The 24,371-nt window shown below is 42.1% G+C and overlaps 1 protein-coding gene across 1 annotated transcript in view; it reads right to left on the bottom strand.

Moving 5' to 3' along the window:
• Positions 1 to 22,513, bottom strand: part of LOC139140259 (sterol regulatory element-binding protein cleavage-activating protein-like) — a 63,275-nt gene extending 40,762 nt beyond the window's left edge. Inside the window, 2 exon segments of the mRNA XM_070709383.1 lie at positions 3,967 to 4,046; positions 22,484 to 22,513. The gene's annotated coding sequence lies outside the window, so the exon portion shown is untranslated.
• Positions 22,514 to 24,371: the final 1,858 nt, after the last annotated feature.

Genomic DNA, 24,371 nt, shown 5'->3' with positions numbered 1-24,371 from the left:
GACCATGGCTGTGCACATGGTACCAGCACTTACAAAACACATTCACTTCATTGTTTACACAAGTACTTTCTCAATATACATGTAGCTAGGAACAAAGTACCGTCATTATTGCCAATTTCTCATTTCTATAATCCAATACTTTTTTGAGCATGATCTTTACATGACATAGGACATCGCTGAGTGACAGATGCAAGTCTCATGGTTTTGTGTTCATCAGTATTTTGACCATGATAATAAATATTACCTTTTTGAACTTGATTAGTTTCCACATGGTTTCTGATTGCTGAATGATGTACACCGTGGACAAGGTAGTTATGGCATGTTGCTAATTACAGATATGCATGACAGTGCCTCTACTAGTTCAGTAGATGTATATGTACAATCGGTACTGTTGACTTGGGGTGAAAAAAAGGACACTGAGTTTAAAAGGTTAACATTAGTGATGTTCAGATGAAATAAGCATCAATCACAGCAATGGTTTTGGCCATCTCATGAGATGCATCTCACGCTACAACTTACAAGTACAAAAGTACTTCTCAATATCAAAATATAATTTCCCCAGGGCTTCAATAAAGCTTTGAGCACCAAAAAATACCACAATGCCATGCTGGAATATAATTCATGCTATAGTATACTACAGCTTCTGCTAACATCTGTGAATCTTTTGCCGAAACTCTTTTGAGGAATTTCAAAACAATCTTCACAGCAATGGTTTTAAGCAAACTTTTGAAGTGTTTCAAAAAAATTAAATCATGTCCACATTTTTTTTCATTTAGTATAAACCAAGATTCATTGACATGTACACCTACTACAAAGAAACACAGAAAGCAAGAAGCGGGACATTTTCCCAAATTATTATTTACAATATCTATTCATCCTATGTGAGAATTGGCTACCTTTTGAAGGGAGTTTGATTGTAGAAATGGTTTCTTAGGGGCAGTGGATAATTAAAACAAGTGCACGGTAAACGCAACTTATGTGTTTAGGGGGTGGGGATTTGGCAGTATTTCAACTACTGTGTGCAAAAATCGCACATGTTTTTATATCCCAACATCTCGCTACACATTTTTATATATCGCAAAATATCGCACTATATTATTTGGTGTGTACCTGGACAGTGCAGCACCAGCACCACACCAGCATTCTTTTGACATACATGTGGTTCAGTGTAAAAGTAAAATAACGTATCAATCATTTTGAATACACTGTTTCATTTCATTCCATTGGTTGCATCATTGTTGAGTTTTGAGTTGGCGCTGGAGAAAGATCGATTTTAGAGGGGGTTGGTAGCATACGCGACGTTATTACAAATTGTTGGTATGCTGACAGAGAATGAGGCTTGGTTGGATTTTCACACTTCTACTTTCTTTGGGGGGGGGGAGAGGGGTTGAGGCCAAACACAATTAGTTGCATATACCTTGTGCATGTTTTAATTATCCACAGCCCCTTCACTGTATATGGTGAAAGGGCACATAGAGTATCATACAAAGGTAATAAATTTTCAACAGCTTGGTGATTTGCAATGTTGTTTGCTTGTTTCTAGCAACTACACCAGGGGTTTGGAAAAGGTCCTTCACCCTAAGGTCATCAGATCTGTTTGTACACTGGGGTTCATAGAAAAGTCAGCTCTGACACAATATGTAGGTAACCACTTACTACACGGGTGCTGGCAGCAAAAAACAAGGATTAATTGAACTACTTGTAAACAACACGCCTCCTTCATTCTTTTTTTGAGTGAGCGAAAAGTGACGAATTCCCAGGGGCACTGGCAATGTTCAATTGCAAATCATTGTATGCATCTTTACATGAAAGCAAAGTTTTTTCACAATCTTTTTTACCAGTATTACAACAGAGATTGATACTCACAGGACTATAGTTTCTTTACATGTAAGAGGCAAACTTTTGATCAGAAAACTGTTCATCCATCCAGACTGACTAATCCTTTCTTTGCTGCATGTTACTTCCCACTGCTAAAAAATCTTTACAATGTGTAAATAAATGGTACAAATTCCCTTCTGCCAGACTTCCTTTATTTCATAGATTAAATTTCTTTTATTACACGGTATACAGTGTAGCACCAAACACCAAAATTGGAGTTCAGCTAGAGTTACTGTAATGATTAAGGGATAGACCATGGAAGAGTTGGTCAAAGATGGTAAAAACAAATTTGCAGAGCAAAAATATTCGCTTTGAAGTCAGGCCTAAAATGTGTATATATTTGGTAAAAAATATCAGTGTCACATAAAATTCAAAATAAAACAACTTTGCCCAATTTTGGAATATTAAAAAAATTACATGACCACATGCTGCCCATCCCCTTTAAACAGCTTCATAAGGCCTTGCCTCATAAGTAAAAGGGGAGGATCTGGTGAGAACAAAAGACTTTCCAGTATAATGATCTGAAAGGTCAGAGCACCACCTATTAAGCTCATCTGACATGTGTCATAGTATTGGCATTACCGTTCCTGAAGGAAGCCTATATAGTTGTAACTTGTCTTCAGTTTCTGATGGGCTCTACTTGTCCCATTGCCACAACTAGAATCTCTCACGCTTGCACTCTTACCTTTGAACCTGCTTGTGAATGTAACGTTACTTTGGCAATGTCACCTGACTAGGGTGAAGCAATGCTCTTCATGACATAATCCGTTTGTATTTTAAGCACACTTTGCCAACTGAATAATCTTAATTAACTCTACATACATGCTAGACTTCAAACATCTTTTTGATCTGTATCACTGGCAATCTGGTACAACTCTGATATTGGCAAGCTAGGCAAGCATCACTTGTGACTGACACTAGTTCCGTTGGTTTTTAGAGAAAATTTTTCTTTTCAAAACATTTATTGCTACTAAATGTAATGTAAACTGTTATTTGCTAACATGCAATAAAATGTTATTACTATTATTAATGTACCAGACAATCCTCCATTGTACAGGACCAACTCAGCCACTAACTGGGTCACTGTCCATTTTGTGTATGAAGGGAAATCAGGTTTGTTCCAAGGTTGAAGAAGTTGGTTTAGACCATTTGGTAGCTCCATGGTTAGACTGAATGTGTCTAGTTGTAACCTCAGAAAAATTCAATATAAAATTTGCTGGTCTCAGTGCACATATACTTGACCATAGAAGTAGAGAGTAAGACCCATGACCTGACTAAGAACAACTTAGTCAAAATTGCTATGTGGGAGGTTCGAGATACTATTAACATCATGTGTACCACTGAGAAATGTAACATCAGTCATCATTACCTTTTGATAGATTCGGATGTAGCCATTTCATGCTAACAGAAGTGTTATTGCCTGATTCTAAGTGATCACCCAGTGCACCTGCATCTTGTTAACTCTTGTTTGAGTTAATCATAGACAGCAGCAGCTATCCAGCAATGAGCATAAATGCGGATGATGCCCGGGAAGAAACTGAACGGAATATTATCGGAGTTCTTCTGTTTATTCCATGCTGTGGCAGCCTACCTGCACAAGCTATGCGACATCACTACCGACCTATCATGTCGGATCTCAGGACTATGACTCATTCGGTATTTGCTCCCAGTTCCGTAGTTACAACCGTACAATGATGTACGGGCTATTATATTAGCGTTTACTTTGGTGGGTACTGTACCAGCACTCGCACGGCGCGGTGCCAGACAATACTTTGACGCACACGTCGTCGAAACAGGGCGTGATTCGCAATGGCACTTACTGCCTGATGCCAACGTGGGAATGGTTCTGCGTCTTAACAATAAGTATGCGATACGTCATCGAAACCATAACTTAACTGGCCATGTGCAAGTAGTACAGAAATGGATTATTTATACATCGATGATGCAATGAACTACAGACTAGAGTACAATGCGATTGTGTATGGATCGGAATGACATGAAAACATGTCCAAAAACGCAATTTAGTTGAATAAAAGTTAGAAAACCACACCTTTCCTTCTACAAAACTTATGTGCATAAAAAACTCACCATACTTATGCTCCTCTTCCTTTCGCTTTCAGGGAGTGTATTTTTTTCATCGTGTCAACGGTAATGTGTTCAGCTCACTGATAATGGTCTCATGCTAACGGTCATGAATTGGGTAAACACACGCCGCTAAAGTACATGTGAATTCTCGTACATCTATGAATGCTCGTACGAGGTGTTGCAAGGTGCATGCTTCGTACTTTCCTGATTGCTCCTACGAGGTTAGGGTCACGAATGCTTTAAACACACGCCGCCAAGCTAGATGTGAACTCTCGTACCACTATGAATGCTCGTACGAGATTTGGCGGGGTGCATGTACAGTGTGCTTTGAAACACCTTCCGCCTGGATAGGAATAAACTCTCATACCCTTGGTTATGCTCACACGGTTGTCTGCAGAATTCATGTACAAATTGCCTAACACCAAGTACACCCCTAGTGTAGGGGAACACAGTAGCTGATGGTGATGATGATTCACACGTACCAATGACAGCTCACTCAGTATCTCATAACCATCCACATATAATTCACATGGCCATCAAGACACAGAGACGTAGTACATGAGAACCAAGTGGAATAATGCCGACCTGATAATGTTCATACACACTCTTAAGTTGGTCGTGGTTGGCATGGTCCAATAGTATAAGGTGTGGTCAAATGCATAAGGTGCTGACATAGTGCAAGGCATGTGCTGTGTGGTCGTGGTCAGCATGGTCGTATAGTACAAGGTGTGGTCAAATGCATAAGGTGCTGACATAGTGCAAGGCATGTGCTGTGTGGTCGTGGTCAGCATGGTCGCATAGTACAAGGTGTGGTCAAATGCATAAAGTGCTGGCACACAGCAAGGCATGTACTGTGTAGTCGTGGTCAGCATGGTCATATAGTATAAGGTGTGGTCAAATGCATAAAGTACTGACATAGTGAAAGGCATGTGCTGTGTGGTCGTGGTCAGCATGGTCATATAGTATAAGGTGTGGTCAAATGCATAAAGTACTGACATAGTGCAAGGCATGTGCTGTGTGGTCGTGGTCAGCATGGTCGTATAGTATAAGGTGTGATCAAATGCATAAAGTACTGACATAGTGCAAGGCATGTGCTGTGTGGTCGTGGTCAGCATGGTCATATAATATAAGGTGTGGTCAAATGCATAAAGTACTGACATAGTGCAGGGCATGTGCTGTGTGGTCGTGGTCAGCATGGTCGTATAGTATAAGGTGTGGTCAATGCATAAAGTACTGACGTAGTGCAAGGCATGTACTGTGTGGTCGTGGTCAGCATGGTCGTATAGGATAAGGTGTGGTCAAATGCATAAAGTACTAACATAGAGCAAGTCATGTGCTGCGTGGTCGTGGTCAGCATGGTCGTATAGTATAAGTGTGGTCAAATGCATAAAGTACTGAAATAGAGCAAGGCATGTACTGTGTGGTCGTGGTCAGCATGGTCGTATAGTATAAGGTGTGGTCAAATGCATAAAGTACTGACATAGTGCAAGGCATGTGCTGTGTGGTCGTGGTCAGCATGGTCGTATAGTATAAGGTGTGGTCAAATCCATTAGGTGCAGACATACAGCAAGGCATGTGCTGTGTGGTCGTGGTCAGCATGGTCGTATAGTATAAGGTGTGGTCAAATGCATAAGCTGCTGACATAGAGGAAGGCATGGACTCTGTGGTCGTGGTCAGCATGGTCGTATAGAAGAAGCTGTTGTCTAATTCGAGAAGTGCTAACATACAGCAAGGCATGTGCTGTGTGATCGTGATCAGCATGGTCCCATAGTGTAAGGTGTGGTAAAATGCATAAAGTACTGACAGAGTGCAGCGCATGTGCTGTGTGGTCGTGGTCAGCATGGTCGTATAGTATATGGTGTGGTAAAATCCATTAGGTGCAGACATACAGCAAGGCATGTGCTCTGTGGTCGTGGTCAGCATGGTCGTATTGTAAAAGGTGTGGTCAAATGCATGAAGTACTGACATAGTGCAGGGCATGTGCTGTGTGGTCATGATCAGCATGGTCGTATAGTATAAGCTGTGGTCAAATTCGAGAAGTGCTAACATACAGCAAGGCATGTGCTGTGTGGTCGTGGTCAGCATGGTCGTATAGTATAAGATGTGGTCAAATGCATAAAGTACTGACATAGTGCAGGGCATGTGCTGTGTGGTCATGGTCAGCATGGTCGTATAGTATAAGGTGTGGTCAAATGCATAAAGTACTGACATAGTGCAAGGCATGTGCTGTGTGGTCGTGGTCAGCATGGTCGTATAGTATAAGGTGTGGTCAAATGCATAAAGTACTGACATAGTGCAAGGCATGTGCTGTGTGGTCGTGGTCAGCATGGTCGTATAGTATAAGGTGTGGTCAAATGCATAAAGTACTGACAGAGTGCAGGGCATGTGCTGTGTGGTCGTGGTCAGCATGGTCGTATAGTATAAGGTGTGGTCAATGCATAAAGTACTGACAGAGTGCAGGCATGTGCTCGTGTGGTCGCGGTCAGCATGGTCGTATAGTATAAGGTGTGGTCGAATGCATAAAGTACTGACATAGTGCACGGCATGTGCTGTGTGGTCGTGGTCAGCATGGTCGTATTGTATAAGGTGTGGTCAAATGCATAAAGTACTGACAGAGTGCAGGCATGTGCTGTGTGGTCGTGGTCAGCATGGTCGTATAGTATAAGGTGTGGTCAAATGCAAAAAGTACTGACATAGTGCAGGGCATGTGCTGTGTGGTCGTGGTCAGCATGGTCGTATAGTATAAGGTGTGGTCAATGCATAAAGTACTGACATAGTGCACGGCATGTGCTGTGTGGTCGTGGTCAGCATGGTCGTATAGTATAAGATGTGGTCAAATGCATAAAGTACTGACAGAGTGCAGGCATGTGCTGTGTGGTCGTGGTCAGCATGGTCGTATAGTATAAGGTGTGGTCAAATGCATAAAGTACTGACATAGTGCAAGGCATGTGCTGTGTGGTCGTGGTCAGCATGGTCGTATAGTATAAGGTGTGGTCAAATGCATAAAGTACTGACATAGTGCAAGGCATGTGCTGTGTGGTCGTGGTCAGCATGGTCGTATAGTATAAGGTGTGGTCAAATGCATAAAGTACTGACATAGTGCACGGCATGTGCTGTGTGGTCGTGGTCAGCATGGTCGTATAGTATAAGGTGTGGTCAAATGCATAAAGTACTGACATAGTGCAGGCATGTGCTGTGTGGTCGTCGTCAGCATGGTCGTATAGTATAAGGTGTGGTCAAATGCATAAAGTACTGACATAGTGCAAGGCATGTGCTGTGTGGTGGGCAGCGGGTCGTATTATAGAAGAAGCTGTGGTCAAATTCAAGAAGTGCTAACATACAGCAAGGCATGTGCTGTGTGGTCGTGGTCAGCATGGTCGTATAGTATAAGGTGTGGTCAAATGCATAAAGTACTGACATAGTGCAAGGCATGTGTTGTGTGGTCGTGGTCAGCATGGTCGTATAGTATAAGGTGTGGTCAAATGCATAAAGTACTGACAGAGTGCAGGGCATGTGCTGTGTGGTCGTGGTCAGCATGGTCGTATAGTATAAGGTGTGGTCAAATGCATAAAGTACTGACAGAGTGCAGGGCATGTGCTGTGTGGTCGTGGTCAGCATGGTCGTATAGTATAAGGTGTGGTCGAATGCATAAAGTACTGACATAGTGCACGGCATGTGCTGTGTGGTCGTGGTCAGCATGGTCGTATAGTATAAGGTGTGGTCAAATGCATAAAGTACTGACAGAGTGCAGGGCATGTGCTGTGTGGTCGTGGTCAGCATGGTCGTATAGTATAAGGTGTGGTCAAATGCATAAAGTACTGACATAGTGCAGGGCATGTGCTGTGTGGTCGTGGTCAGCATGGTCGTATAGTATAAGGTGTGGTCAAATGCATAAAGTACTGACATAGTGCAGGGCATGTGCTGTGTGGTCGTGGTCAGCATGGTCGTATAGTATAAGGTGTGGTCGAATGCATAAAGTACTAACATAGTGCACGGCATGTGCTGTGTGGTCGTGATCAGCTTGGTCGTATAGTATAAGATGTGGTCGAATGCATAAAGTACTGACATAGTGCAAGGCATGTGCTGTGTGGTCGTGATCAGCATGGTCGTATAGTATAAGATGTGGTCAAATGCATAAAGTACTGACAGAGTGCAGGGCATGTGCTGTGTGGTCGTCGTCAGCATAGTCGTATAGTATAAGGTGTGGTCAAATGCATAAAGTACTGACATAGTGCAGGGCATGTGCTGTGTGGTCGTGGTCAGCATGGTCGTATAGAAGAAGCTGTGGTCAAATTCGAGAAGTGCTAACATACAGCAAGGCATGTGCTGTGTGGTCGTGGTCAGCGTGGTCGTATAGTGTAAGGTGTGGTCAAATGCATAAAGTACTGACATAGTGCAAGGCATGTGCTGTGTGGTCGTGGTCAGCATGATCGTATAGTTTAAGGTGTAGTCAAATGCATAAAGTACTGTCATAGTGCAAGGCATGTGCTGTGTGGTCGTGGTCAGCATGGTAGTATAGTATAAGGTGTGGTCAAATGCATAAAGTACTAACATAGTGCAAGTCATGTGCTGCGTGGTCGTGGTCAGCATGGTCGTATAGTATAAGGTGTGGTCAAATGCATATAGTACTGACATAGAGCAAGGCATGTACTGTGTGGTCGTGGTCAGCATGGTCGTATAGTATAAGGTGTGGTCAAATCCATTAGGTGCAGACATACAGCAAGGCATGTGCTGTGTGGTCGTGGTCAGCATGGTCGTATAGTATAAGGTGTGGTCAAATGCATAAGGTGCAGACATACAGCAAGGCATGTGCTGTGTGGTCTGGTCAGCATGGTCGTATAGTATAAGGTGTGGTCAAATGCATAAGCTGCTGACATAGAGGAAGGCATGGCTTCTGTGGTCGTGGTCAGCATGGTCGTATAGAAGAAGCTGTTGTCTAATCGAGAAGTGCTAAAATACAGCAAGGCATGTGCTATGTGGTCGTGGTCAGCATGGTCGTATAGTATAAGGTGTGGTCAAATGCATAAAGTACTGACAGAGTGCAAGGCATGTGCTGTGTGGTCGTGGTCAGCATGGTCGTATAGTTTAAGGTGTAGTCAAATGCATAAGTACTGACATAGTGCAAGGCATGTGCTGTGTGGTCGTGGTCAGCATGGTCGTATACTATAAGGTGTGGTCAAATGCATAAAGTACTGACATAGTGCAGGGCATGTGTTTGTGTGGTCGTGGTCAGCATGGTCGTATAGTATAAGGTGTGGTCAAATGCATAAAGTACTGACATAGTGCAGGCATGTGCTGTGTTGTCGTGGTCAGCATGGTCGTATAGTATAAGATGTGGTCAAATGCATAAAGTACTGACATAGTACAGGGCATGTGCTGTGTGGTCGTGGTCATCATGGTCGTATAGTATAAGGTGTGGTCGAATGCATAAAGTACTGACATAGTGCAAGGCATGTGCTGTGTGGTCGTGGTCAGCATGGTCGTATACTATAAGGTGTGGTCAAATGCATAAAGTGCTAACATACAGCAAGGCATGTGTTGTGTGGTCGTGGTCAGCATGGTCGTATAGTATAAGGTGTGGTCAAATGCATAAAGTACTGACATAGTGCAGGGCATGTGCTGTGCGGTCGTGGTCAGCATGGTCGTATAGTTTAAGGTGTAGTCAAATGCATAAAGTACTGACATAGTGCAAGGCATGTGCTGTGTGGTCGTGGTCAGCATGGTCGTATACTATAAGGTGTGGTCAAATGCATAAAGTACTGACATAGTGCAAGGAATGTGCTGTGTGGTCGTGGTCAGCATGGTCGTATAGTATAAGGTGTGGTAAAATGCATATAGTACTGACATAGAGCAAGGCATGTACTGTGTGGTCGTGGTCAGCATGGTCGTATAGTATAAGGTGTGGTCAAATCCATTAGGTGCAGACATACAGCAAGGCATGTGCTGTGTGGTCGTGGTCAGCATGGTCGTATAGTATAAGGTGTGGTCAAATCCATTAGGTGCAGACATACAGCAAGGCATGTGCTGTGTGGTCATGGTCAGCATGGTCGTATAGTATAAGGTGTGGTCAAATGCATAAGCTGCTGACATAGAGGAAGGCATGGCTTCTGTGGTCGTGGTCAGCATGGTCGTATAGAAGAAGCTGTTGTCTAATTCGAGAAGTGCTAAAATACAGCAAGGCATGTGCTATGTGGTCGTGGTCAGCATGGTCGTATAGTATAAGGTGTGGTCAAATGCATAAAGTACTGACAGAGTGCAGGGCATGTGCTGTGTGGTCGTGGTCAGCATAGTCGTATAGTATAAGGTGTGGTCAAATGCATTAAGTACTGACATAGTGCAGGGCATGTGCTGTGTGGTCGTGGTCAGCATGGTCGTATAGTTTAAGGTGTAGTCAAATGCATAAAGTACTGACATAGTGCAAGGCATGTGCTGTGTGGTCGTGGTCAGCATGGTCGTATACTATAAGGTGTGGTCAAATGCATAAAGTACTGACATAGTGCAGGGCATGTGTTGTGTGGTCGTGGTCAGCATGGTCGTATAGTATAAGGTGTGGTCAAATGCATAAAGTACTGACATAGTGCAGGGCATGTGCTGTGTTGTCGTGGTCAGCATGGTCGTATAGTATAAGATGTGGTCAAATGCATAAAGTACTGACATAGTACAGGGCATGTGCTGTGTGGTCGTGGTCATCATGGTCGTATAGTATAAGGTGTGGTCGAATGCATAAAGTACTGACATAGTGCAAGGCATGTGCTGTGTGGTCGTGGTCAGCATGGTCGTATACTATAAGGTGTGGTCAAATGCATAAAGTGCTAACATACAGCAAGGCATGTGCTGTGTGGTCGTGGTCAGCATGGTCGTATAGTATAAGGTGTGGTCAAATGCATAAAGTACTGACATAGTGCAGGGCATGTGCTGTGTGGTCGTGGTCAGCATGGTCGTATAGTTTAAGGTGTAGTCAAATGCATAAAGTACTGACATAGTGCAAGGCATGTGCTGTGTGGTCGTGGTCAGCATGGTCGTATACTATAAGGTGTGGTCAAATGCATAAAGTACTGACATAGTGCAAGGAATGTGCTGTGTGGTCGTGGTCAGCATGGTCGTATAGTATAAGGTGTGGTCAAATGCATAAAGTACTGACGTAGGGCAAGGCATGTACTGTGTGGTCGTGGTCAGCATGGTCGTATAGTATAAGGTGTGGTCAAATGCATAAAGTACTAACATAGTGCAAGTTATGTGCTGCGTGGTCGTGGTCAGCATGGTCGTATAGTATAAGGTGTGGTCAAATGCATAAGTACTGACATAGAGCAAGGCATGTACTGTGTGGTCGTGGTCAGCATGGTCGTATAGTATAAGGTGTGGTCAAATGCATTAGGTGCAGACATACAGCAAGGCATGTGCTGTGTGGTCGTGGTCAGCATGGTCGTATAGTATAAGGTGTGGTCAAATGCATAAAGTACTGACATAGTGCAAGGCATGTGCTGTGTGGTCGTGGTCAGCATGGTCGTATAGTATAAGGTGTGGTCAAATGCATAAGCTGCTGACATAGAGGAAGGCATGGACTCTGTGGTCGTGGTCAGCATGGTCGTATAGAAGAAGCTGTTGTCTAATTCGAGAAGTGCTAACATACAGCAAGGCATGTGCTGTGTGGTCGTGGTCAGCATGGTCGTATAGTATAGGTGTGGTCAAATGCATAAAGTACTGACATAGTGCAAGGCATGTGCTGTGTGGTCGTGGTCAGCATGGTCGTATAGTATAAGGTGTGGTCAAATGCATAAAGTACTGACATAGTGCAGGGCATGTGCTGTGTGGTCGTGGTCAGCATGGTCGTATAGAAGAAGCTGTGGTCAAATTCAAGAAGTGCTAACATACAGCAAGGCATGTGCTGTGTGGTCGTGGTCAGCATGGTCGTATAGTATAAGGTGTGGTCAAATGCATAAAGTACTGACATAGTGCAAGGCATGTGTTGTGTGGTCGTGGTCAGCATGGTCGTATAGTATAAGGTGTGGTCAAATGCATAAAGTACTAACATAGTGCAGGGCATGTGCTGTGTGGTCGTGGTCAGCATGGTCGTATATATAAGATGTGGTCAAATGCATAAGTACTGACATAGTACAGGGCATGTGCTGTGTGGTCGTGGTCATCATGGTCGTATAGTATAAGGTGTGGTCGAATGCATAAAGTACTGACATAGTGCAAGGCATGTGCTGTGTGGTCGTGGTCAGCATGGTCGTATAGTATAAGGTGTGGTCAAATGCATAAAGTGCTGACATACAGCAAGGCATGTGCTGTGTGGTCGTGGTCAGCATGGTCGTATAGTATAAGGTGTGGTCAAATGCATAAAGTACTAACATAGTGCAAGTTATGTGCTGCGTGGTCGTGGTCAGCATGGTCGTATAGTATAAGGTGTGGTCAAATGCATATAGTACTGACATAGAGCAAGGCATGTGCTGTGTGGTCGTGGTCAGCATGGTCGTATAGTATAAGGTGTGGTCAAATCCATAAGGTGCAGACATACAGCAAGGCATGTGCTGTGTGGTCGTGGTCAGCATGGTCGTATAGTATAAGGTGTGGTCAAATCCATTAGGTGCAGACATACAGCAAGGCATGTGCTGTGTGGTCGTGGTCAGCATGGTCGTATAGTATAAGGTGTGGTCAAATGCATAAGCTGCTGACATAGAGGAAGGCATGGACTCTGTGGTCGTGGTCAGCATGGTCGTATAGAAGAAGCTGTTGTCTAATTCGAGAAGTGCTAACATACAGCAAGGCATGTGCTGTGTGGTCGTGGTCAGCATGGTCGTATAGTATAAGGTGTGGTCAAATGCATAAAGTACTGACAGAGTGCAGGGCATGTGCTGTGTGGTCGCGGTCAGCATAGTCGTATAGCATAAGGTTTGGTCAAATGCATAAAGTACTGACATAGTGTAGGGCATGTGCTGTGTGGTCGTGGTCAGCATGGTCGTATAGAAGAAGCTGTGGTCAAATTCAAGAAGTGCTAACATACAGCAAGGCATGTGCTGTGTGGTCGTGGTCAGCGTGGTCGTATAGTATAAGGTGTGGTCAAATGCATAAAGTACTGACATAGTGCAAGGCATATGTTGTGTGGTCGTGGTCAGCATGGTCGTATAGTATAAGGTGTGGTCAAATGCATAAAGTACTGACATAGTGCAGGGCATGTGCTGTGTTGTCGTGGTCAGCATGGTCGTATAGTATAAGATGTGGTCAAATGCATAAAGTACTGACATAGTACAGGGCATGTGCTGTGTGGTCGTGGTCATCATGGTCGTATAGTATAAGGTGTGGTCGAATGCATAAAGTACTGACATAGTGCAAGGCATGTGCTGTGTGGTCGTGGTCAGCATGGTCGTATAGTATAGGTGTGGTCAAATGCATAAAGTGCTGACATACAGCAAGGCATGTGCTGTGTGGTCGTGGTCAGCATGGTCGTATAGTATAAGGTTTGGTCAAATGCATAAAGTACAGACATAGTGAAAGGCATATCCTGTGTGGTCGTGGTCAGCGTGGTCGTATAGAGTATGGTGTGGTCAAATGCATTAAGTACTGACATAGTGCAAGGCATGTACTGTGTGGTCGTGGTCGGCATGGTCATTTAGTATAAGGTGTGGTCAAATGCAAGAGGTGCTGATATACAGAAAAGCATGTGCTGTGTGGTCGTGTTCGGCAGGGTCGTATAGTATAAGCTGTGGTGGGGCAACTTTCTATAAGGTTGTATTACTGTGAACTTGGAAATTTTCGCGACGATAAATTTTCGCGCTGTCCATAAAGGCGACTATTTCACGACGATTGTTTTTCACGTTCTCTCATTTCACTATAAAATTTTTGTCTGTTTTATCGATAACTGCACGGTTATCTCCGAAAAACAAGATATTGCACATTTATTTTTTTGTATTTGTAGCAAGATTCTTAGTTACAAAACATGGTGTCGTGACCCATTCAAACACGCGCAATGTGTAGAATGACAGCAGCATAGTTGCACTTCGGTTTTGGCCGTATTAAATTTAAAACAGAATATGTTTTGAGTGTCGGATTTCATTTGGCTTTGACACTTCGGCCGTACTAACTTTTTTTGTGTGTGTGTTTTCGGCCGAACTAAAACTCATATTGGCGTATGAGGGTGCAAGCAAATGTATCCGCACGGTTTAAAGTTGGGTTCCAGCGCGAATTTCCGCGAAAAATAAATCTGTGCGGATAATATGGGTCTTTGTGATCTTCCATGTAGCTCCGACGTCGGGCAACTTTTCATAAGGTTGTTATATATGGGTCTATGTAACCGTCCATTTAGCTCTGAAGTGGTTAAACTTTTTATGTGGTTGTTAAATATTGGTTTGTGCGATCTTCCATTTAGCTCTGAGGTTGGTCGATTCTCCATGATGTTGTATGCGGTTCATTTAGCTCTGAGATAGGGCAACTTTTGATACGGTTGGTAAATAATTATGCTGTCTTTTGTGTATTTGAGACTTTTCAAGTGATTTTAATGCTGAAGAAAACCTTCAAATTATTGTATTTGAAGTATTCGAAACCAAGCTATATTCTAAATTTTCTCCATTTAAAAATTTGTCTGTTTATCTCTCATATTGCCTACAATGGACATAAAGTGTTGTGTACTTCGCAATATTAACTTTACTGTGCAATAAGACTAAAAATACAGTTATGCTTAAGTTCATTTAATGAAACGATTTTGAATAGACACTTTCAGTTAGATCATGATCACGTAATTAAATCAGAAATCCCAATTATTCAACCTTTAGGTCCATAAGTATGATGTTGAAAGGACAAAGCTTTTTACAATCAATTGTATTTCGAGGTTTGACTATTTGACACATGCTTACTTGTGGCTTCTGGTGAAGTGTAAAAAATACTCTGCTCCAAAACAGACAAGATAAAACATTCCGTTAAACATTCTCTCGTACAGACAGAATATCAATTTCAATGCTCAACTGTCTGTCACCATGCATGATTTTACACTGTTACATAATGTTTAGACATGTAGGTTTATGATATGATCTTGATTATAGGGATTCCTTTCATTGAGACCAAGTCCTCCAGTGCCAAAAAACATTGCATTGTTTAGGTTTCGGAGTCGCCGATGAAGTGTTAGTGATGTGTTTTTTACAAAAGTGACTGGGAGGTGCTCTTCCAGTTCGTTACCGTTAGCATGAGACAACAACCTGTTTTCTGGAATTTATTTTCGGTTTTGGCGACCGTCTCAGGCACATTTAGGCAAATTTCTGCTGAAAACTGGAATTTCCCCAAGTGTATTGACAGGATATCCAGCAGCGATATCGGTAAACATGGTACCAGCTGTCCAGTCATAATATCCTCGCTGGACAAACAAAAGGCCTCCTTATGAAAACATCGCAACTTCATCAGCGACTCGAAGTTGAACTGAAATACTCGTCATACTCGAAGTTGACAAAAGCGATCTGTCGTTCAAAATGGAAGCACTTCCAACTAGAACACCAACAAAATCATCAAAAAGTCTCGATACTCTATGCATGTGTGGAGGGATTGTTGTGTTGAGTATGACACCCGCTATCAAGTTTTGTCAAAGTGCTTTAAGGAAGCAGATTTGCTCGGAAAAATTACCAGATTTGGTCATCCAGTTGAACTCGCCATCAGGCAACCCGATTTGTCGTAAATGCCACGACCTTGTGATAGAAAAGGGACGAATTTGACATCGACTTACTGCTTGAGAACTGACTAGAAAGCGACATGACACAAACGACAGTTTTCTGAATCTACCATTTTTGGAAACTCGCCCACGAAAACCAATTTTGCATCCTTTTTTTCGCAAAATTAAACAGCCCTGTAGACATCTTTGCTCTGCTTCTGATAGTTTAACATTTTTAGAAAAAGTAAGTGATTAGATTACTGTAATTTAAATGAGATCTCTTTACAGGAATAGATTAGAAGTTTAAGGACCAAAGATCAAAGTCAAAGATCGGTCACTGATAAAAATAATAATTACTCATTTTTTACGTGGTGGGGGGGGGGGTTAATCAAAAAAAGTTTTCTATCATACAAAATCAATATATTAGCGTTTTAGTTGGCTTAGAACTCTTTTCAAATTACATATTTTGCTTAATTTGGGGAAAATCGATCGAGTCACAAAGTAAATACAGAAATGAACAGAAATAAATGTGTTTTTATTGGAACAATGTATATATATCATATATCAATAACATATATGAGTGATAATGTAGTTTTCTATCCTGTTAAAGTTTTAAGTATGAATAGAGTTGTCACAACAATGAAATAATGGGACGTACAGATCAATCAACAATTAAGTTACAATTGGGTTAGGGGTTGGAGCAGAACCTAAAGAATTGTTTTTTTCTCAGACATTGAACCATTGACGTCGTCCCTTACGTAAGTGAGACGTATTTAGGGACGACGTCATTAGTTCAATGTCTGATAAAAATTGATTCTTTAAGTTTGGGGTCGGGGTTTTTAATCCCAAAAAGTTTTCCATCAGACAAAATCAATATAAGAGTTTGAGATGGTCGAGAATTTTAAAATTACATATTTTTGTTCCATTTGTGGAAAAAATCGACCAAGACCAAAAGTAAACTAAAAATTATAAGAAATAAATGTGTTTTATTGGAATATTGTGGATATTTCATAGATCATTATCATATATGTGTGATAGTATAGTTTTCTATCGAGGTTATGTTTCAAGTATGAATGGAGATGTCACGATAAGCAAATAATCAACATTGAACAATTAAGCTACAAGGGAGTGCAAAACTTAAAGAATTTTTTTAATCAGAAACTGAACTATTGACGTCGCACCTTACTGTCCCGAAATCGCCCGTATGATTACCGTTTTCATGTATGTTGATAAAGTACGTGTTCCAATATTAAAGTAACAATGTGAGTAATATGTGGCGATTTTTTTCGGTGGTTATGCTTTTAGCATTTATTTCGGTTTCTTATTCAAACCCCTGTAGTTATGTTTAACTACCAAGTGTAATGCTTAATATGAACCATTCAAACTTTTCCCCACAAACTTGTCACCTTGGATTACTCACACCTCTCTCAATCCTACTGTTCGTAATGTTTTCCCCGTAAACACATCTATCGCACGTTTTTAATACATTTCGCGGGTTCTTGAGCAAGGTTGGTTAAAATTGGCTGTTCTGGCCATTTCAATTTCCCCTCTTAAAATGTTTGAGACACTAACATTTACTACATAACATGAACGGAGCCCCTAGATAAAACTACAAAAACTACCGTCGCGTTCATCGAGAACAATGACCACAAAATACAGAAAAAACAACAAAAAGACATAAATGTGAAATAAAACTTGTATGCTTTTTCAGCGTGAAATATGTACGTGAAACATTTTCCTACGTGCGAAATACATTAAAATGTTCTCTGTCTTAAAAAGTGACACGCGTAAAGTGGAGGTTTATTAATCAAAGTGAACTTCCGGTATTTTTTCATGGGCGTGAGGATAAGAGAGGTGGTTTTGTCACTTAAGAACTTTCGTTTTGAGGGGGGAGGGAGGGGGTTTCAAGTGAAACGAAGGAATTACGTTTCTTGTGCGTCCGCTTTTATTATCGACAGCCCCTAACTTGTCACGCTTTATTCGTCTGGGAAAGAGTAAATTTTTATTCATAGCCTTTGTAGGTGGTTTCAACCTGATATAATATGAAATCCCCAGATTTTCATGTGATATCAGAGTGTACGTAAACAAGGAAAGTAAACTATGAACTTTAATAGACGTGGTGGATGTGACCAATTTTAGCTAAATTGGTCACAGCCACCAAATCTAAATCTGTGTGGGGGAAATGTTGTAGTGCACCAACGGTTTTTTATTAATAATTTGCTCATTCCTAACATTAACCACAACTTGTACTAAACGACCTTGGGACCACGATCACAACTGTTTAAATTACAGAGAGACATGCTGAATATGACCACACAGCGCTTGCCTTGATGTATGTAAGCACTATTTGCATTTGACCACAGCTTATACTATACGGCCATTCTGACCACGACCACACAGCACATGCCTTGCACTATGTCAGTGCTTTATGCATTTGACCACACCTTATACTATACGACCATGCTGACCACGACCACACAGGATATGCCTTGCACTATGTCAGTACTATATGCATTTGACCACACCTTATACTATACGACCATGCTGACCACGACAACATAGCACATGCCTTGCACTATGTCAGTACTTTATGCATTTGACGACACCTTATACTATACGACCACGCTGACCAAGACCACACAGCACAGGCCTTGCACTATGTCAGTACTTTATGCATTTGACCACACCTTATACTATACGACCATGCTGACCACGACCACACAGCACATGCCGTGCACTATGTCAGTACTTTCTGCATTGACCACACCTTATACTATACGACCATGCTGACCACGACCACACAGCACATGCCCTGCACTATGTCAGTACTTTATCCATTTGACCACATCTTATACTATACGACCATGCTGACCACGACCACACAGCACATGCCCTGCACTATGTCAGTACTTTATGCATTTGACCACACCTTATACTATACGACCATGCTGACCACGACCACACAGCACATGCCCTGCACTATGTCAGTACTTTATGCATTTGACCACACCTTATACTATACGACCAGGCTGACCACGACCACACAGCACATGCCCTGCACTATGTCAGTACTATATGCATTTGACCACATCTTATACTATACGACCATGCTGACCACGACCACACATCACATGCCTTGCTGTATGTTAGCACTTCTTGAATTTGACCACAGCTTCTTCTATACGACCATGCTGACTACGACCACAGAGTCCATGCCTTGCACTATGTCCGTACTTTATGCATTTGACCACACCTTATACTATACGACCACGACCACACATCACATGCCTTGCTGTATGTCAGTACTTTATGCATTTGACCACACCTTATACTATACGACCATGCTGACCACGACCACACAGCACATGCCTTGCACTATGTCAGTACTTTATGCATTTGACCACACCTTGTACTATACGACCATGCTGACCACGACCACATAGCACATGCCTTGCACTATGTCAGTACTTCACCTTATACTATACGACCATGCTGACCACGACCACACAGCACATGCCTTGCACTATGTCAGTACTTTATGCATTTGACCACACCTTATACTATACGACCACGCTGACCACGACCACACAGGATATGGCTTGCACTACGTCAGTACTTTATGCATTTGACCACATCTTATACTATACGACCATGCTGACCACGACCACACAGCACATGCCTTGCACTATGTCAGTACTTTCTGCATTTGACCACACCTTATACTATACGACCATGCTGACCACGACCGTATAGCACATGCCTTGAACTATGTCAGTACTTTCTGCATTTGACCACACCTTATACTATACGACCACGCTGACCACGACTACACAGCACATCCCTTGCACTATGTCAGTACTTTATGCATTTGACCACACCTTATACTATACGACCATGCTGACCACGACCACACAGCACATGCCTTGCACTATGTCAGTACTTTCTGCATTTGACCACACCTAGACTATACGACCATGCTGACGACGACCACACAGCACATGCATTGCACTATCTTAGTACTTTATGCATTTGACCACACCATATACTATACGACCATGCTGACCACGACCACACAGCACATGCATTATGCACTATGTCAGTACTTTATGCATTTGACCGCACCTTATACTATATGACCATGCTGACCACGACCACACAGCACATGCCCTGCACTATGTCAGTACTTTATGCATTTGACCACACCTTATACTATACGACCAGGCTGACCACGACCACACAGCACATGCCCTGCACTATGTCAGAACTAAATGCATTTGACCACATCTTATACTATACGACCATGCTGACCACGACCACACAGCACATGCCTTGCTGTATGTTAGCACTTCTTGAATTTGACCAGAGCTTCTTCTATACGACCATGCTGACCACGACCACACAGCACATGCCTTGCTGTATGTCTGCACCTAATGGATTTGACCACATCTTATACTATACGACCATGCTGACCACGACCACACAGCACATGCCCTGCACTATGTCAGTACTTTATGCATTTGACCACATCTTATACTATGCGACCATGCTGACCACGACCACACAGCACATGCCCTGCACTATGTCAGTACTTTATGCATTTGACCACACCTTATACGACCATGCTGACCACGACCACACAGCACATGCCCTGCACTATGTCAGTACGTTATGCAATTGACCACACCTTATACTATACGACCAGGCTGACCACGACCACACAGCACATGCCCTGCACTATGTCAGTACTATATGCATTTGACCACATCTTATACTATACGACCATGCTGACCACGACCACACATCACATGCCTTGCTGTATGTTAGCACTTCTTGAATTTGACCACAGCTTCTTCTTAAGACCATGATGACTACGACCACAGAGTCCATGCCTTGCTCTATGTCAGTACTTTATGCATTTGACCACACCTTATACTATACGACCATGCTGACCACGACCACACAGCACATGCCTTGCACTATGTCAGTACTTTATGCATTTGACCACACCTTGTACTATACGACCATGCTGACCACGACCACAAAGCACATGCCTTGCGCTATGTCAGTACTTCACCTTATACTATACGACCATGCTGACCACGACCACACAGCACATGCCTTGCACTATGTCAGTACTTACTGCATTTGACCACACCTTATACTATACGACCACGCTGACCACGACCACACAGGATATGGCTTGCACTATGTCAGTACTTTATGCATTTGACCACATCTTATACTATACGACCATGCTGACCACGACCACACAGCACATGCCTTGCACTATGTCAGTACTTTCTGCATTTGACCACACTTATACTATACGACCATGCTGACCACGACCTCACAGCACATGCCCTGCACTATGTTAGTACTTTATGCATTTGACCACATCTTATACTATACGACCATGCTGACCACGTCCACACAGCACATGCCGCGCACTATGTCAGTACTTTCTGCATTTGACCACACCTTATACTATACGACCATGCTGACCACGACCACACAGCACATGCCTTGCACTATGTCAGTACTTTATGCATTTGACCACACCTTATACTATACGACCATGCTGACCACGACCACACAGCACATGCCTTGCACTATGTCAGTACTTTATGCATTTGACCACAACTTATACTATACGACCATGCTGACCACGACCACACAGCACATGCCGTGCACTATGCCAGTACTTTATGCATTTGACCACACCTTGTACTATACGACCATGCTGACCACGACCACAAAGCACATGCCTTGCGCTATGTCAGTACTTCACCTTATACTATACGACCATGCTGACCACGACCACACAGCACATGCCTTGCACTATGTCAGTACTTTATGCATTTGACCACAACTTATACTATACGACCATGCTGACCATGACCACACAGCACATGCCGTGCACTATGTCAGTACTTTGTGCATTTGACCACACCTTATACTATACGACCACGCTGACCACGACCACAAAGCACATGCCTTGCATTATGTCAGTACTTTATGCATTCGACCACACCTTATACTATACGACCATGCTGACCACGACCACACAGCACATGCCTTGCTGTATGTCTGCACCTAATGGATTTGACCACACCTTATACTATACGACCATGCTGACCACGACCACACAGCACATGCCTTGCTGTATATCAGCACTTCTTGAATTTGACCACAGCTAATTTTTACGACCATGCGGACCACGACCACAGAGTCTATGCCTTGCTATATGACAGCACCTTATGCATTTGACCACACCTTATACTATTGGACCATGCCGACCACGACCAACTTAAGAGTGTGTATGAACATCATCAGGTCGGCATTATTCCACTTGGTTCTCATGTACTACGTCTCTGTGTCTTGATGGCCATGTGAATTATACGTGGATGGTTATGAGATACTGAGTGAGCTGTCATTGGTACGTGTGAATCATCACCATCAACTACTGTATTCCCCTACAATAGGGGTGTACTTGTCGTTAGGCAATTTGTACATGCATTCTGCAGACAACCGTGTGAGCATAACCAAGGGTATGAGAGTTTATTCCTATCCAGGCGGAAGGTGTTTCAAAGCACACTGTACATGCACCCCGCCAAATCTCGTACAAGCATTCATAGTGGTACGAGAGTTCACATCTAGCTTGGCGGCGTGTGTTTAAAGCATTTGTGACCCTAACCTCGTAGGAGCAATCACGAAAGTACGAGGCATGCACCTTGCAACACCTCGTACGAGCATTCATAGATGTACGAGAATTCACATGTAATTAATCTCGTACGAGCATTCATAGATGTACGAGAATTCACATGTACTTTAGCGGCGTGTGTTTACCCAATTCATGACCGTTAGCATGAGACCATTACCAGCTCACTGCAGTCCGCCATTTTTGGCATTTGATTACCCATGATGCACCGGTGGAGGCGGCACCCGGAAAAACATAGCAGATTGGTTCATATTCGGACATGCATACGGCCGGTGTATAAGGGACCGGCCATTTTCAACTACGTTGAGCATGGAGGGGATGAACAAGTTGGGGGGGGGCATTTTGAAAATTATCATCCCGGCGTCTAACCTATTCTAGTTTCATATCAAGGGTAAATAGAGGCAATATATATGAAAAATTGAATTAACCTTCAGCATTCTAGCCCAATGAATTGAAATAAGTCGTCCTTCAATTATTTTTAAAAAAAAATGAAAAAAGTTATAACTTCACCTTTTCTTCTTTCCAATTTTCACACTTACTGAAATATAAATCACAGATGCAATTCACTTTGGGTACTAAATGGTTTACATTCATTTGTATTCCCCTGCAAATACTAAAATTTACATTACATTAAAAAAATAAATAAAATAAAAGGTATTTGTTATATTAGGAGTAAATAGTTTTGAATTTTTGAAATGATTTAAGTAGTTTTGAGAGTTAAAATTACAATTTTTTGTAATAATGAATTTAAAAAGTTTCCCATAAAGAGAATACATTTTTCATATATACGTTGGATGTTGGTTACCATCTCATAAAATTAACCCTCTATTTCAAAAATAACACACAATTATTTGTAAATAAAAAACAAGAAGACTAAAATGGCAACCACAATCAGACATTAAACACTGGTAGAAATACCTCATTCTCTTCTAACAGTAATTAAATGATTAAACAATAAAAATCTTTCTCTTTGCCAATTTCTTTTTCATTGTTTCTCTATCCCTTTACAGCTGTGACATTAAAAAAAATCATTCTTTTATTTTTATTCAGCATCTTTAGAAGCTGTCCTAGGCTAATATATTGTGGCAATTACTTTTGTTCCCTTCTCTACGGTCATTTACCACATTATCATGGAAGACAAAATAAATACGTTTTTTTTATTCTGCTGCCCTTCTAAATTTACACAATGCCCGGAGCAGACCTTACTATGCAATCCACTTATGACATTCTGACACAACGTTCCTCATATTTCTGTTGGTGTAGCTTAAACCTTGTCACAGAAAGAGGAAATATTGTAAATGCATTGAAACAACAAAGCTGCCTGTTGTTCAGAATAAAGTCATGCATACCAGACTGACAAGGACTCTGAGCCCCTGCTACATGTATTGACAGATGACTTATGCCCTTATACCAAGATGGGCCATGCAATGGATTATTCATCATCAAACTCTGCCCTGATGTTTTAATAGTACATGAAAGTGGAATTCTTCATATACAGATACATGTATCAAACCATCAAAGGGCAGAAATTTAGCAAGCAGTATCACTTGCAAAGGGATAGAACCTTTTAAAACACTAGATATAATTTACAAAAAATGTATAAAATTTAGCAACTCAGGTCTGTTCATTTACAATACACACTTTTAATCCATTTTGAAGCAAGGTTTAATTCTCTAACTGAAGAGAACACATTGCCATCACGACAGCCCAAGGGAGCTGGAGATATGAAATGGCGCCCTCTTTAGGTGAAATAATAAGCTTTTATGAATCTAAATGATGCTAGGCACTGTCCCGTCTTCAGTAGCAAGGAAAATCATGCAGAACGTTATGAAAAGTTAACTGGCAAATGCATTGTTGATTTGGATGGGATTACAACCACACTTTCCTTTTACTTTAAAAAACAAATCCATACATTTGGAGTAGAAAGGAAGGCACACCTGTAGAACACATGGTAACTTAGCTGATCGAAGAATTCATTGCATGTCTGAAGGTGCCTGCAATGGTATATAAACACAAAAAAAACAAGATAATCTTGAACCGTCCTGCAATCGTGCTGGG

This window comes from Ptychodera flava, chromosome 9 (assembly GCF_041260155.1).
Source record: "Ptychodera flava strain L36383 chromosome 9, AS_Pfla_20210202, whole genome shotgun sequence".
Taxonomy (NCBI): Eukaryota; Metazoa; Hemichordata; class Enteropneusta; family Ptychoderidae; genus Ptychodera; species Ptychodera flava.
The sequence above is the reverse complement of the archived record's forward strand: the minus strand, read 5'-3'. Positions and strand labels throughout refer to the sequence as shown.